Here is a 15550-nt window from a genome sequence, read left to right on the forward strand (position 1 = left end):
TCAACCAATGGCAATCACTAATGTTTATCCATTGTAGAAATTTAGCACTGGCCAAAAAAAAAAATCCCTATCACAAAAGGGAAACTTTAAAAAGTACATTAAAAAACAATATTGCTGTCTGCATCAGCTATAAGACAACCAACAGATTGATAGTTAACAAAATAGCTACCATCAATCCATCCATTTTACTCTGTGTGTGCTAAATGGACTATTTAGCACACACTATATAAGCTATATAAGCGCTTTTGTATTTTTTTTTCTATCCTTAAGTACCTTTCTAGCTAACATTCACACACATTCAGACATGTAGACCCTGCTTCACCTCCTACACTACAGCCACCCCGTATCGAATTAATGCTGCATCTCTCAGCCCTTGAGCTGTCATGGGGTTAAAAGCAATGTACACCCTGAATAGGTCGCCAGCAACGACAGCTAAAATCTGTTAGGTATATCAATGGTCGTTTTTGTAAGAAATGAGAGTCCCAAATTTGTATACTACTAACTATGATGAAAAAATGCAAAAACGTTTGTTAGTCCTGTCCTTTTAAAAACAAATCTCTCCATTCAGTATCTATCTTTAAATTTGTCACACCATTTATTTGATAATATTACCTAACAGTCAAGATGTTTGCTAACTCATTGAAACAGTAAAAGCCAGGTTATAGCGTCATGCTCACATGATTATCTGAGTAGACTGTTCTTTTACATTTCACATCCTCTCTCCTAATCTCTAATCTCTAGGTTCTCTTTACTTTTTTATGTTACTAACACAAAAACGATTAAAAAAACAAAAACAAAAAAAAACCCAGTTCCTTTCTTGGTGTCAAGAGGTCAGCATCAAGTTTTCTAGGTAGGAATGTGTCCATGAACCCCCAGTGGTATATGCACAGAAGCTTGTTCAAGTCTGTTTTGAGTTTACAGAAACCATGAATTGACCTTAACTAAAGGGGGTTTGGGCATAGTGAATGATCAGTTAAGATGGACCAACTGTTTCCAACAATATTTAACATAAGTCCATGACAAATGGGAAATCTCCATCTGTTGTTGTCATGTGGTGGCATAAATCAATAGTAGATGAACAGGGTGAGGTGTGAGCTGTATTGCCTGTAGTAAAATCGCATGACATTTTTTACATTTCATCCCCCTTCTGCCCCTTTGTCCTTTCACCTACCAAACTCCACCTGACCAGATGTAAATTTTTCAGTCTTTCACTGCAAACTATTTCATACTTGTGTTTATTTCCAACTGTTCCCCTCTTTTACTTGGTCTGCAGTGGATCATCCTTGGAACCAACAGGCCTTCTACTATTCCCGAGTCGGTCAGTGCCTAAGGTTAAGTACAAGTCTATCAGTGCCTGAGAGACGACCCCCTAAACCAATGCTGTGTTTACTGGAGAGAGACGAGCCTATTAATAAATCTGTTGCAGACAGCCTGGCGGAAGTGGCCTGGGGCTGTAAACTCAGTCTGTGAGAGAAGGATGGATGAAGGGCAAAGGTGGACAAACTCTTTGAAAAAAAGAAAAGCAAGAACAATAAAAAGCAAAAGAGAGAGGATGGAAAGAAATGAGGATGTATGGAATTGGAGAAAGGGGGAAGGACTAGAGGTAAATGAGGGAGAGGAAAGAGGGTGTGTATGTGTGTGTTTTGTGTGGTGTAAACCATGGGTGCTTTTTGATGGATGAATCTAGGTTCTGAAAAGCCACAGCTGCCCTGTTCTTCCTAGAAAAAGATCCATGAGGAAAAGTGGCAGTATGTGGTTCAAGCATCTCGCATCCTCATACTATTTCTGACCAGCATACTGCAGCACCCATCAGAATGTGCCTGGGTCTGAAAAACCTCTGCAAGAGTGAGTAAATGAGAGCATGTGTGCCTGTATTATTAACTTTGTGCCTATGCATAGTAAAAATGACAATGTGAGGGTTCTTTTGTTGTTGTTGGGTTTTGGGTTTGTTTGTTTTTTACTTTAATTAGCCTTGTAAATATCTGTGCATATGTGAAATTTTATGTGCCTATGTAAGCTCCTCCACTCATTTGTATGCCTGTTTTCAATCAGTGTATTATACAGCAAAACATCTTTTTCTCTCTGTCATAGCTGCCAGGCTAAATGTTGTAAATGTACATAGAGTTGTATTTAGTAAAAATTGGGATAAAGATTGCTGTTTGGGACATATTTATGCACCCAGCAATATTAGTCCCCAATGCCTAAACCTACTAGCTTACTTCTTAGCCTTTAACATCATGTGAACTTAGTAAAAACCATCTAAATTATATATAGGGTTGCCAACCGTCCCTTAAAATACGGAATCGTCCCGTATTTAGAAACAAAAGTACACGTCCCGTATTGAGCTGATAAGGGACGCACTTTGTCCCGTAATACAGTGAGAATCAAAAGTAGTCTATAAATGTTAATGGAATTAACGCTTTGTTTGAAAACATAATTCCCAGCCCCTCTCCTGCTTTGTGACCAATGAGCTGACAGCACACTTATGACAATTCGAGTATGACAATTCAGATTACCGCTCATCTCATTGGTCGAGGAAAGGTCGCTTACGGAGAAAATACCGGAAGACAACAGATGACCACAACAAGAAGCATGGCCAACAGGGAAACAAACGCCGACACTGCGGTGCAAGTCTCGGACGACAGTAAACCTAAAGCTGGGCTCACACTGTGAGAGTTTTTCAGTCGCGATATTCAGCTCCTGCTCAAACTGCACGATTGACTCGCAGGGGTTAGAAGTTGGTGGTCACGATGCAGGTCTCACACTATACCGCCCGATGCTCTGATGCGACCTGAGTGCTCACACTGTGCCTCCATAACATGAAGGTTATAACAGAAAATCTGTCGCTCTCTCCCTCTCTGTCTCTCACTCACACAGACACACCACCACCATCAACTTTGTTAAATTGCTAATGAAAAACATGATCAGGCAGCTGTGATTGAGCAGCAGTGTAAATCCAACTATTTTCACGGTTGTTGTGGTCGTGATCATTTTGTGATGCCACATCGAAAAGGCTCGGATGAGCTTTCCAAAGTTCTACAACTTGTGCCTCCATCGCTTGTGTCCAGATCACACGATGCACAGCCGTGCTGCTCCGTCTTTTTCACGGCGTTTACGTGTTTGCGCGCGAGCAGTGTGAGCGGCTCACGAGCGATTGATGATCGGGAGCTGGTCGTGAGGTGTTAATCACTTCTCGTTACCCCACGTATACTACACGATGCACGATGAAGGCCAAAATCGGTCCGATCACCAAAACGGTCGCACGACCCAAAAATCGTCTCAAAATGGGCCAAAAAATCGCACAGTGTGAGCCCAGCATTAGAGCAGCAATGTTTGTTCCCCTCAGAGAAAGGGAAGAATGGGAAAAGGAAAACACCTGGTTGGAAAAAGTTAATATGGGCATGTGCAGTGAATATCAGCGCTATGTGGCCAGAAGTGTGATAATATAACTTATTTTGTGTAATAAACAACTGCAAGGATAGATGATTACAACAAATAGATGACTAATACATAAAAGTAATACATAGGTGAATAATGATGATGAGTTAAGATGCGTAATCATGGGAACAAGCGGGTTTACAAACAGGAGCAGCTGATTAGCATTAGAAAAGCTGGAATACCTCAACTGAAGCCAATTGTACTAAATGCACTAAATGTGCACTGTTACAAGAATGTTTTTCTTTCTATTATTTTCTATTATTTTATGTTAAGCAGGACAAAGTTCTTTTAAAGAAAGATTTACTTATATTCTCAAAAGTTAAGCATGACAGGCTTCTGTTTAAGAAAGAGACCTGTTTTATTGTGTTAATGTTGTCATTTTGAGCTAAAAATAAATGGCTAAATGATCACTTGTTTCACATGTGTTCATATCACAAAGAATAGAATATGCATCTGCTTAAATCAACTTCAAGTCAAATGGATAAAAAAAACAATTGCACACACAAAAAGAAAATTCACCACACTGGGAAGGGTGAAGACAACTGGGTTGCCCGGCCCTGGCCACGAGGTGTCCCTTATTTATTTTTCAGGGAGTTGGCAACCCTAATTATATATGACTTCAACATGGGTTCTGTCCATATACATGGTGTTAAGAATATCTGGTCAAATTAATTAATTAATAATCTTCCACACTAGAAAGTCATAAACTCAGCATACAGACTTAATAGTAAGATCAGTCAACTTTAGCTAATATTACCCACCAGTTACCAGCCACATTTAGCTAAAGCAGCAGTTCTACTGGTATTGTTATTATAACGATAATGTTATGATTATGATGCACAAGAACAAAAAGTCAGCAAAAAGTTTCAGTAATATTTTCCTTGTTCTATGTATTCAAACTTTGGTAATGTTACCTGACATTAGCATTGGTATACATTAGCTATGGTATTAGCTATGGTAGGCTAGCCATCACATTGCTATCTACACAGCAAAACTAAAGCAAAACAATTCCATCCAACAAACCTCTGATTTGTAATGCTATGTTTAATTGCCCACAAACTTAACATTTGAAAAAGGAAGGATATCCAAGTCTGTTTTTAATCCTATTTTAATTGAGTATGTAATACTTGGACTTCAGACTACAAGTTAGACTTGATTGTCAGGCTTCATGGGACAATAAAGCTAAACTTTTTGGACTCTACAAAGCTGCTTTTGTTAATTTAGCAAAAAAATTACTAATTTCATAATAATGGTAATAAAGAAGTTGCACACCCAATTTTCCTAAATAAAATAAATACAGTCTAATACTGGAAAAAATTGTGATTAAAACCAGTGAAAATCATCAAGAATAAAATAAAGCTTTTGATAATATTCACTTATTTTAATCAAAGTATTAGCCAGTATTTTTCCAGTCTTGACATTTATAAGTATTTCATAACATTTAGTAGTATGGCAGTTTGTAGCTCTTGGTAGGAAAAACAAATTACTGCTGATTTTTTTTTTTCTTTGACCACATTACCACTCAATATCAGACCCACATTCTAAGCTACAGATTTATCCTTTTGCTTTTCTATTTCTTGCTCCCTTGTTCAGTCTTTCTCAGAATTCATAACTTCTTTCTGCTTTCACACCCAACATACAGCTCTCAGCCCTCTCTCACACAATAGCCTGAAAGCCGAGCAGCTAATGTGTGAAGCCTCACATACTGCAAATAAATTAAATGAAATATCTGTTTCCCTGCTAGTCCCATGCAGTGTTCAGTGTAATGTGTTTCTGTAATCACATTACATATTTCAGTAACACAGTGACATGTTAGTTACAATTATGTTGTGACATTGTTTTACAAAGATTCTTTAGTTGTTTGCACACCAGGCAGACAGAAAGAAAAAAGCATCAAGTTAACATGTTTTCTTTTTTCCTGTGCACTTGCCCTACTATTAGCTGATTTCTGTCTATATGAAGAAAAGAGGAAAAATGTGGTGTGGAGCTTTTAGGCAGTAGAAATATGGACATTAATTTTACTTTTATTCCATAAAAGGACAAAAGCACGATGGTGAAATGCAAACTGTATCAAGACAAATACAACCGCACTGTGCTAACACAAGGTGGACTCTTTGCAAACATCTGCACAGACAGCATACTAACAGAAAGCTAGCCAAGAGCCCAGAATTATTTTAAAGCTGAGGGCTTGCTGACTCTAGTCCTGCAGCCAGAGCTTGATTTTCAACAGGTAACAAAAACAGTGACGAGCAGTCAGGCTTCCACCATTGTAGCCTTCATTTCTACCTGTTCGTGTTTCTGCAGTTGCATCACTGTGAAGCCTCTTTGATCTCAATTTTAAAACTAAAAGATATGGATTATAATAATAGCCTATGGTTTATATAGATAATTATACGATAATGTGTTTAAGGTCATTTTACAGAGTAACACAAAAGTAATGTATCAAATAGGGTAACGAATTACATTCTCCGGCAGGTCATTAAGAAACAAATTGCATTACTTTTAGGAAAAGTATCAAATAATGTGTAAAGTATTACTTGTTTTCAGTAAAAACCTGTACACTGATCCCATGACACCAAATGTACTTACGTCCACACACTCTTGTACGGACGCTGCCCAGTGTTTACACATGCACACACTTAACAGCTCTGGCAATGCCCTGTATTCTGTTGCAGTTCTCAGGTTCCCAGTGCCACTCCTGAGAAAGTAACACATAGTACAGTTTTCCTACAGCCTGTCAGCAAGCAGCATCCATTCTAGCATGAACCCAGTGTCCCTTGCTCCCTCACCCACCCCCTCCAACCCCATCCCATCCGTGCCTCTAGAAGGTGAAAAAGTACAAAGCAAGGGATCAGAGCTTTTCCGATTCTTCCCTGGTTATTAACTACCATTTGTCCCCTCAGAGGGCTGTCCCTCCCATTAACCCAACTGATGCTCTTTTCTCATGGTAATCAGCCTGCTGTTGCTGCTGCTGCCACCGCCGTCGCTGCCGCCACCACCGCTGCTGCCCGAAGAGGTGCAAGGAATTGTGAGGGGGATTTTCAGAAGAGAAGACCTCCCTTGGACTCAAAAAACAGCAATCTCTCACTCACACACACTAAAATGGAGCGCAGACACACACTTGCACACACACACATCTTCCAAACAGGCAAGTGTGTGTGCTCTCACAGGCACCCACGTTCGCTCAATCATAAAGGCAAACATGAAACGTGCTGCCTCTCGACCACAGGGCATGGAAGTAATGTAAGGCAATGCATGGAAGTTAATGAGAAGAAGCTGGCTCAGTGGACTCAAGCAAAGACTGTGCTCAACTGAACAGAGCAGATCTGAAAGCTCAGGCAGCAGAATAACATGAATCATTAGATGGTTATGTCTGAGGAAAAAATATAAAGTAGGAGTACTGGAGTCTTGGAGTTTCTTGAGGGTTTTTTGTGCTTTAGAGTACACATAATCATTCTGAAAACACACATACTGATGGGAATTAGCGTGAGCTTCTGTGAATTTGTGGGGGAAAATACTATTATATTCAAATACCTTTGTTTTCATATATCATCTGTCACTGCATGTAAAAAAATAAAGCAGTCATCTTCTTCAACGCTCCACGTGTGAGAATTGAAATCTGGCAAATGCTCCATGGGGCGGATCCATCGTCAGCCGAACGGTTGTAGTGAGAGAGCAGCAAACATCAACACATGGGTCTCAACTTGCAGAGCGACCAGCAAAGGCATTGTCTCGTGACAACCTCACTTCCATTTCCTTATTATGTAGCTGGAGGCCTTGATGGTACATGCTTGGCTCAGACATGTAGGCGTGAAGTTGAAGGGAAAAACCTACCTAAAGTTCATTACATGCTGATCTGAATTTAGCCTTTTTAGCTACCTTTTATACCTGAAACGTGAGTATGACTTTTCTGACTGGTAGTCCAGCTATATCACATTATTCATATGAACTATAACAAAATGTTTGACTTGATTTATAGCTACATGCACTGAAATTGTGTTTGTGGATTTAGTAGCAAGCAAAATATGAATTTGACCTTGAACCATTAGGCAGAAGTTATCTTCAGTTCGAAAACTTTATTGATCCCAGTAAAATAAATGAATTGACATCTTACTAAGTGACTCATCACATCATTTTCTACACAAATCAGCAGGATAACAAAGCAAGATTTATTGATATCAGTCGCTGATATTTATCTTTAATTGCACATCATTTTTGTACTCACTAGATGCGCAAATATTGTGTAATAAAAAGCTGAAAGACTAACAGAGATTAGCTTTGTTTTCAAATAAGATTACTTTGTGTCGCAAAAATAACAACAGAAACAAAATAAAAATACTGAAAAAATATCAGCTATCAATCGAATTGCTAATTTAAACATCAGCATCAGTCTAGAGTTTCACAACCTATGCATGTCTAATATGTAGTGTATGTATTTTCTTAATAACTCGCAAAATGGCTAATAGCTTCTAAAAACTAATGTGACACGTCATGTGGTATTTATCCTACATTAACTGAAAAATCAATCAATCATTTTTGAGCCTTTATGTTTGTGGAAGTAAGTTGATCTTTTGGTTGTTGTTTTTTTGCTTTTAGGTTACATTGATCATCAAAGTCTGGAATGATTTCTATGTTTAAAATAACAATCTAGCCAACAGCAGATGCTGACACAAATGTCCACATTTCTGTTCTTGTTAACTGTCCTAAAGTACTTTCCTTTCCTCACAGTATCTTTGAACATTTCCACGCTGCTACAAATGATGGAAAACAACAATACACAGATATATCAACAGCTGATACTTATGTTGGCCGATGTACTTCCATATTGTCATTTTTAGTGTGCTCGTGTGACGATGTATAACTTGGTAATGGAAAACCGTGTATGCGTGTAGTGGAATCTCCCACTGTGGATGTGCACTTTACTGTACAATCACAGGATGTCTGCTTATAGTTTATTAGTGATGTTAGGAAAACAACTTAAATATCCCAAAGTTCAGCCAGAGTTCATGCTTTATGCAGAACAGGGAAAAAGTTTGCTAATCTTGAAATGTAATATTGCTGCAATAACTAATAAATGAAAAACACCAGAATGCAACAATCTCCCAATAGGAGAAACAGCTTTCTGTTCAGTCCTCTGCAAAGCTGACTACTTTAGAGTTACTTCCACCGTTGTTTGTGCTCATTTCCTCCCTCCTGAATGACAGTAAATACGTAAAAAGCGTGCAGCCAAATCAGAAACAAGTGCACAAACTGAACCCCCACACTGTGACCCCAACCACCCCGGCTCTTTGGCAGGGTCTTGGTTGTTATTTACCCCCCTCTTTCAAGGAAAAGCGCACACTCTCCCAGCAAAACATCCGAACTGTGACATAAACCACAACCTAGTGGACGGCTCGATTCAGACAGCAACAATGGCTTCAAGGTTCAAGGAGGGCGACTGAATATCGGTCGCAAAATTTATTTAAAGAATCTGTGATGGGCATAAACATCCGTGCACGTTTCAGCAAATTTGTTTTTTCCCCTCTGGTCAACAAACACACGCAACAGGACGTTCTCTCGACCTCCCTCTCCCGTGCAGCGGCACTGCACACTTGATGAATGTTCGAAAATTGCTTAAAAATCACAAGATCGCCGAAAACTTGCAAAACTACATCAAACGTCAACAGCGAGGGGCCGCTGCACAAAGTGCGCCGTGTGGAACAACTTTACAGATTGCGTTTGCAACATAATCATCGAGCAAAAACAAGAAAACGTTTAAAAAAAACTGAGGAAGAAGACGAGGCAGAACAGACGATCGCGTAATTATAAATTAAATACCCAGGCTTCTTACACGGTGCCACTAAAGAAAAAATAGCGCAAAGTCCGATCGTGCGACGGTAACAACACGTTCACAACAATTCAAGTGTCACTTAGAGACAACTGAGGGCTGATACGAGGCTCGGAAAGTTGTAGCAAAGGCACACATGCAGACGGGAGGACGTGAAGCCACAATATGAGCGCTTAGAGGAAAAAAACGAGCAGTTTACCCACCAGAAAGTTTCCAGCATCGCATTAGTCAATTTCACAAGGACTCCCGGTAGCCTCCCATCCCGGACCGGACCAAAAACCCGCTGTGGGAGAGCCCACGCCACCGCTCCACGCTCTTTTCTCCTCCCGATCTGTTGCTTGGATATTTTTTCCGATTTTTCCCAATAATTTTTCTATATTCGGGGCCTGAGAGTGTGTCTGGCTCTCCTCAGGCTGCAGCGGAGTTATGGGGCGGTAAGCATTATGGGAGTGTGACGTCAGGCCACTTTCACAAACTTTTTTTTCTAACCAGCGACAGCTTTACTGGTTTTTCAGCAGCTTGCAGCCAGTCCTCCCAGTTAGCAGTACTAGTTTCAGTTATAACACCTGCAGCTTATCTTCACTCTGCGCATTGATTTTAAACAAGAAAACCTTTAAAACAATTAGAAAGATGTTTGAAAACAGAAGCTTCTACAATGTCTAAAATGCAGGCTGTGCCCAGACTTGAGTAGAGAGGGGAGGGCTTAGTTGTTAAGCTATGAATGCACTTGTTCGATGCTTTGCTTTTTCTTATTTTTATTTATCTTGTTTTTTTTAAGAAGCTCAACAATAATGAGGAAACCACTGATAATTTAAAAAAAAGAATTTTCTGTTTATTAAATGTAGTATTTGTTTATTTCAGCCTTTTTGTTGGAATAACTACGTCAATATTTAGCTACAATGGGAGTCTGCGTTTTAAGAACCATCAAGAACATAAGATTTCTCATAACGCCACTTCATCATCATTTCGCTATTGTTATTTATAATTGGGGGGGGGGGGGTGTGGATTCAACTTGAAAAACATTTTTACCCTTAAATGCGTTATACAAAAATACAAAACCACTTTATTGAAATTAATGTGCTGGTATAATTAAGGTGCTTTTTAAAGGTATCAGAAAGTGAAAACATGGCGCCAGATAACGAGTAGGAGTTCCAGCCCACAAGCTGGAATGTGGATGATCACCCCGGGTCCCCACGTGCTGAAGGCTACCGGTGGTTGGTGGTGGTGGTCCCGTTGCTCTCTCTCCCATCTTGTGTGTCCTTTGGGGAAGGGGGAGGGGAGAAGGGTGAAAGAATTACTTCCAGGGCACATCAACTCGTTTCCTCATCACCCTAACTGCCTCTCCGGCACCACTTCCCAGCCCCTCCACAGGCTGCCAACGGTCCCACCGCCGAGCCCGCAGGGTGAACGTGTTTGTGCACAGCGCCGGAGTGAGTGAAATGAGAAGGGGTGTCTTCAATAATGCGGCATTTAAGTTCTTATGTTCTATTTTCATACAAAAAATAAAATACTGTTTTTAAAGATCAATACATATATTTGTGTAATTTTTGAATTGCATAAATGATTCAACTTATTCCGAAGCCTTTGCATCATGTTGAAGTGCAAAATGCTTTTATTAAACAGAAACACATGATTCAAAATCTTGCATTTAGGTGCTGACTGGCCAGTGAACAATTAAAATAAAAAATACATCACCATGCAGAATGCACTTATCCTGTTACTCGGATTTTCATGGGCAATTAGTCTAAATTGAAAAATTTCCGACAGAACATGAAAGCATCAAAAACCTTTCCGCTTGTTCAATAAAGGGGAGCGGGGCAGAAAGTGTTTGTTGTTCGGGGCTGCTGTGCTGCACAACTACAATAGACGTACCTACTACAACGGTGTGCTGGAAAGAGCTTGCGGAAATGATGATGACGATGATGATGCTTTTTGTTTCCCGAACCACTTTTTTCCCCGTTTTTTAAAGAAGAAGCTGCTTATAATAAGCCTATATTGTAAGTTGTTGTCTCGGACCTAAATGTTACTCCACTGGATCGGACCGGATATCTGTACCTGACGTCGCAGACTCGTTTATGTAAAACAGACAGGCTAAAAACCTCTTTAAACACGAATAGTGTTGAGATGTTTTGTTTTATGTTCGTTTGTTTGTTTTGTTTTTTGTTTTTCAAAGTTTACTTTAAAAAGTCAGGTCGGTTTTTTGTATTCAAGCAGACTTTTATTTTTTTTTGGGGGGGGGGGCAGTTAAATATTTGACTGTTAGACAAATAAAAGCAGGTCTGTCAACACAAGATATGTAGGAATTAAAATTTCTCACAAAAATTAATAGAACAAACGCATATTCAATAAAACCACATTTGTATAATTATTTTAAAGATTTTTTCATTATTAAAACAATTAAGCCACTGATACTAATAAAATATTCAGACAAACATAGAAAGCTCAGATTTAAAAATAGACAAATAAGGAAGTTATAAATAACATAAGGAAGGAAATAATTGCATTTTTATACCCATTTTTTTCTATTCATATTGGACATTTTTATTCTTAAATTAAGCCTAGACGTTCCATGAATTAATCTCTGAATACCAAGTGTAACAATTTGAAACTGTCCAAAAGCAATGACAAGTATGTACTTTGGATGAAATTATGTACTTTCTTTTGAATGCCAAAAGAAAGTACATAATTCTTCATTAAAGTTTGTTTAATGAAGAATTCTCTTTAACCTGATGCTACAGTTGTAGAAATTATCTGTGGATATAATAATGGTTTTAATGCTTTGAATGTAAAAAACTAGGAAAATCTTCCATTTTTGGACAATTTAAACCCTCAAAGGCCAAGGGCCGCTGGTCATGAAGTAGGGAAGTTGTGAGAATTTTTTATCTCCCAAAAACTACAAATACTACACTCTAGGTAATGTTCTCAGAATATTCAAGGATTTTCCAACCAGGCTGTTAATTAAAACTGCCTTAGTCTGATAAATATTTGTGGGAATTAGGCACTTCAGCTGGAGTTCAAGCACTTGTGACTTAAAACTAATTAGTGCCATTTTAAGAGGGCCCTATTTTCTTTACTTTAACCACTTAAGGAGCAGGTGTCTTAAAAAATTGATCTGTTTAAAAATGTAAATAAACATTAAATCAAACTGAATCTTTAAATATATAAAATTTAGGAAAAAAATGTTAATTTTGGATTTAATTCCAGCAAAAAGGATTTTAAAAAAGGTGGTGAAAACCCAGGAAAACTGATGCTTTAAAGATCACTTCAAGAACCTATAGGTTACTTAATAACCACTAGGATATTCAAACAGGTTATTAACATGTGATTTGGTAGAAAAAGAATGTCCTAAAGAGGTTGGGTCTTCTTTAAGTTAAAAGTAGCAAAGGTTCATTACACAAAAAAATCTCATAAGCAAATAGTTTAACAATTAAAGAACAACATCTTGATGTAAAACATGAACAGCTGGTAGACTTCACCATGTGTAGTAACATTAAAAGACCCCAGAAAAACCCTAACAAAGTAATGCACTTGTATTTTTTAGTACATCTGCATTCTTACTGAGCAAAACGCTTCAGATGACATTTTAACTAAACACACATATAAGCATTTTCTCAGCTTCACATTCACGGCCAATTCAGAATCAGCAACGTCTCTAACGAGCATGTGTCAGACTAACAGGAGGAAACCTCATGTAGGCACAGGGAGCGCCTGCACTCATAAGAGCACCAACAAGGGTTTGAATCAGGAACCATCTTGTTGTCAGGTGACAGCACACCACTGTATTGAAACAAAAAGACAACCCAAAAACAAAAATGAGGCAACACACCATGCCACTGTTGTAGCTTTTTCTGAAATGTGTTTCTGGCGTCAAAATAAAAAAGGATATTTCTCATAAGCAGTTTGCGTCGTCTTTGCACATTTATTTTCATTATATACAAAATTAACAGATTAACTGCATTCTGTGTTTGTGAACTTTTTGCAGACTGGGCTGTAGGACTTTCTTTGACATCAGCTGTATATTTTGCTACCATCAGTTGTACTTTCACAAAGATTGTACATTACAGATTTTACCTGTGGTACGACTAATGTATGACTAAATTCAGCTGACCACGCTGCCTTTGGTGGGATCTGATGTAACCGCTTTGGTTGTTTTTCCCCCTGCAGCTTCTTCTGTTAGGATCCTATAAAGCAAACAGAAACTGGACAAAAATAGATGATAGAGAAACAGAAGGTCTGAAGATGGATGAGGTGAGGCAATTTCCCGGCATAAACAGTGAGATTTCTTTCATTATGCCTTTGTTTGTTTATTTGGATTACAGTGTGGTTTGCTGCAACCGCAGTCAGGTTGATTGCAGTTGTTGCGTGGTGGGCTGTTATTTACATCTGTGGAGCAATTTTTACTAACCTATGAAATGCCACAACATGACATCCTCTGATTCCTCTGTCTTTTTCTCAGCCCTGTAGACCATGCAGGAAAAGCCCTCACATGCACAGCAGCAGCCACCACTCCCCTGCATGTTTCTGGCTACCACACACCTAATCAGTCCTGATTAGATGCACTGTGAGGGACGAGGAAGCCAGAAGTTTCCTTTGAGAAGTTCTGATGACAGGACAGAAGAAAGCAATGGGCTCCCTTAAATAAAGCCTTCATCAGGCTCTGGGAAGAAACATGTGGCTCTGTTTATGGCAGGGTATACCAGTGTTCTGCTCTCCAACTGATCTTGCAGTGTCATCTTGATTTACCTCCTTCCTTTAGCACGCTTTACTTCACAGCTATTACTTTAACACCGTCAGCTTCATATAGACGCACGCTCAAGCTCCTCTGTAAGTACACATGCACCTGTAAACTTAACGTATTGTGGCAAGCACTCACACACCCATCTACACAAACCAAAGAGATCCAAAATCAGCATCAGCAAGCACAATAGCAATTAGTAAGGGGGACAATTTGTTCACATCTGGAGTGGATTTGCTTGCCACCAGAATACCCAGCAATCTCTTCTTTCAGGGTCTGGCACAGTGGGAAATGACTATGTGTGTTTTTATGTGTTTTGTTTAAAACAGATGGGCAGTTTACATTAGTGGGGATGGGTGATAAACAGCTTAGGAGGGATGGTGGGGAACCACCAGGACATCATTGTCCCGTCCAGCTACACAGAAATGGCTGAGCACTCGACTGAAAGCTAGACAGAGACGATACATCTGCATGATGTAACCACTGAGCATTTGGTGTGTGATAATTTCTGGGCAGAAGTTCTCTGCGATGAGGTGGGGTGTCAAGTCACAGAGAGCAAACATCAGAGTTCTGCAGGAGGTTGATAAGGTAGATGGGTGGAGCTGCAGAGCTGTCCAGTTACACAGTCATCAGTTACATCATGAAGGCACTCTGCCCCAAAAATTATTTTAAAAAAGAGTTTTAAATTAATAGTTAATGAAAATACTCAGTCATGAAATGATTTATTTTTTTTTGCTTTATATGCAAAAACAGGACAAAAACAACACTTATTGAACAGAATAAGTGTATCTGATAATGTGCTTGAGGGAGTGTTTGTAGGTGTGCACAGTTTTAGTAAGCCCAGAGGTAAAAATTTGTGAAAGAGAATGAAAAAATAAGAAAGGCAAGATGAATAACTATATAAATAAAGCCAATAATAATGAAATAAGAAGAAATGAATAGTAGAAAGATACTGTCAAGTTCTGTCTGTCTTCCAAGTCACTGCACTTATAAATAAAAGTCTGTTTCACATAGTAACATGTTTAAATAAGCACTGTGAGAAACTCTGAGGGAAAGTGTTTATATTTACTACACTGTTAAAAATGAAGTAATGTAAATAATGTTATATTTATGTAATAATTATTGTATGAATTAAATATTGTCACTTCTGGCGTACCCTGTACATTTGTCAGTATTCTTGGCAATACTGAGAATCAAGTAGTTTTGGTGCATAACTTAATCAAACAGGAAGTGAAAGGAACATACTGCATATCCAGGTTTAAAGGCTTGCAAGTCAGAGCACCTGCCTACACATTTGCTGTTTAAAAGCACAGTAATGTGAGTATCAGTTATAAGTTTACAAAACCGGTACAAAAAACATTCTGAACCATTTAAAAGGTTTTAGAATCACTTGTAGCTTTATCCAGATGTTCAGATGGCTTAGCTTAATTAGTTTAATTATCTACTTACCTTTCATTAATGTCCGTTATTGTGGGAACAACCAAAGTCTTATGTTACAGTCTTCATGTATGCCACTCAGACACACTAGGGCAAATGGGATATTTGTGTTT

The 15550-nt window shown here is 38.8% G+C and overlaps 1 protein-coding gene across 2 annotated transcripts in view; it reads right to left on the reverse strand.

Annotated features, from left to right (window-relative positions):
• Positions 1-9692, reverse strand: part of plagl2 (pleiomorphic adenoma gene-like 2) — a 45542-nt gene extending 35850 nt beyond the window's left edge. For both annotated transcript variants that reach the window (XM_013915266.1, XM_013915267.1), the window contains exon 1: positions 9469-9692. The gene's annotated coding sequence lies outside the window, so the exon portion shown is untranslated. The remainder of the gene's footprint in view (positions 1-9468) is intronic.
• Between the last annotated feature and the right edge of the window lie 5858 nt (positions 9693-15550).

Source organism: Pundamilia nyererei, unplaced genomic scaffold, assembly GCF_000239375.1.
Source record: "Pundamilia nyererei isolate P.nyererei 1_Seehausen unplaced genomic scaffold, PunNye1.0 scaffold00279, whole genome shotgun sequence".
Taxonomy (NCBI): domain Eukaryota; kingdom Metazoa; phylum Chordata; class Actinopteri; order Cichliformes; family Cichlidae; genus Pundamilia; species Pundamilia nyererei.